Consider the following 1722-nt stretch of genomic DNA (forward strand, 5'->3'; position numbering starts at 1 on the left):
AGGCCTTGATGCAGCCCCTTCCAATATCCCATTAAAAGCCCTGTTACGGGAAACATTGGTCTCTGATAAGCTGAATGGTCTCTGATATGCTGAACTACTACTGTACTTGAGATACTTGAAATTAAAGCCTTTTGTTCTCAAAAGTCATTTATGCTCTTTTTTCATTGTTAACAGTATGAAATTATAGAGTGAATGAACATTTTAGAGTGTGTATGGACTCCCATTGTTTTGTTTTGGAGCAAAGTATCTTAAGACTCTGTCTTTGCTCTTCTTCCTTTGATGTATTTCTACCATCTTATTATGTGCTTTCCACTCTCTCTCTCTCTCTTTTTTTCCTACTTGCCATCTTCTGAATAGATTTTCTTTTTTCGTTTCCTTTTCTTATTCCCACCATCATGCCCTACTTCTGTTCCTTTGGAAGTAATTCTCTCTACAACTATTTTTAGGAGTTACCCAGACATTTTTTTAATATTTTATTTTATTTTATTTATTTTATTTTTTACTTTTTGGCTGCGTCGGGTCTTCATTGTGGCATACAGGCTTCTCTCTAATTGTGGCGTGCGGGTTTTCTCTCTCTAGTTGTGGTGTGCGGGCTCCAGAGCTCTCAGGTTCTGCAGTTTGCAGCACGTGGGCTGTCTCGCTGAGGCGTGTGAGCTCAGTAGCTGTGGTGCACAGGCTTAGTTCCCCCGTGGCATGTGGGATCTTAGTTCCTCGACCAGGGATCGAACCCGTGTCCCCTGCATTGGAAGGCAGATTCTTTACCACTGGACCACCGGGGAAGTCTCAGGAGTTACCCAGACATTTTAACATGTTTACTTAATCTCTTGATGATTCACCCAAACAATACAAGTACCTTAGAATATTATAACTACAACTTTCACAGTGTTCCAATTTATATTATATTTTGACCATATTTGAATTCTATCTTGTTTGTTTAACCTCACAAATTAGACATGACTATTATTGTTATATGTAGTCAATGTTCGTCAATTTCTTTGCTCACCATTTGTTCTTGCATCTCAGACTTTCCTCCATTTGGCCTCATAATCTTTCTGCATAAAGCAGTTTTCCATTTCTAAAAGTTTTATTCAATTTTTCTCCAATCTGCTAGATTTTTTTAAAAAAATTCTCTTATTCCTTGTTCACAAACTTTTCATTTCTTTAAACATACCAAACATGCTTATTTTATATTGTGTCTGATCATCTTTACAAATCTGATTTTTCTGCCTGTTTCTGCTGGTTCTCACTCATGGTGCTTTATTTTCTTGTGTGTGTGTGGCGGGGGGGAAGGGCAGAATATGCCTATGTGTGTTTTTATGTGAGCTTAAGTTCCTTCGAACTTTATCTATAGGAATTCTTTGAGACCTGGGTAGAGACTGCATTCTTTCATAAAAGATTTGCATTTGCTCTTGATTATACAAACATTCTTGGAGCACTTATATTAAAATTCTCTTCTTTCAATTTTTCAGATGCAGATAAAATAAATTCATACAAAAAGCCACATGAGGGCCAGGCTGCAGGTACAGATTCTCAGGTGAGAATTCATCCCACTCTCCTCCAGCATAAAGATCAAATCAAGATGCACGGCTGTCTCCTGCATAGCAGGTTACTTTTTACTCATCCTTTGAACTGAAGGTAAAGCCCTTTGAGGTTCCAGCTTTATCTGAGAGTCTCCTATAAAACTTCCAATTTTGCATGGGCCCAAGTCTTCATCTCTTTCCC

Source organism: Lipotes vexillifer, unplaced genomic scaffold (genome assembly GCF_000442215.2).
Source record: "Lipotes vexillifer unplaced genomic scaffold, Lipotes_vexillifer_v1.1 scaffold1207, whole genome shotgun sequence".
In the NCBI taxonomy this organism is placed as follows: Eukaryota; Metazoa; Chordata; class Mammalia; order Artiodactyla; family Lipotidae; genus Lipotes; species Lipotes vexillifer.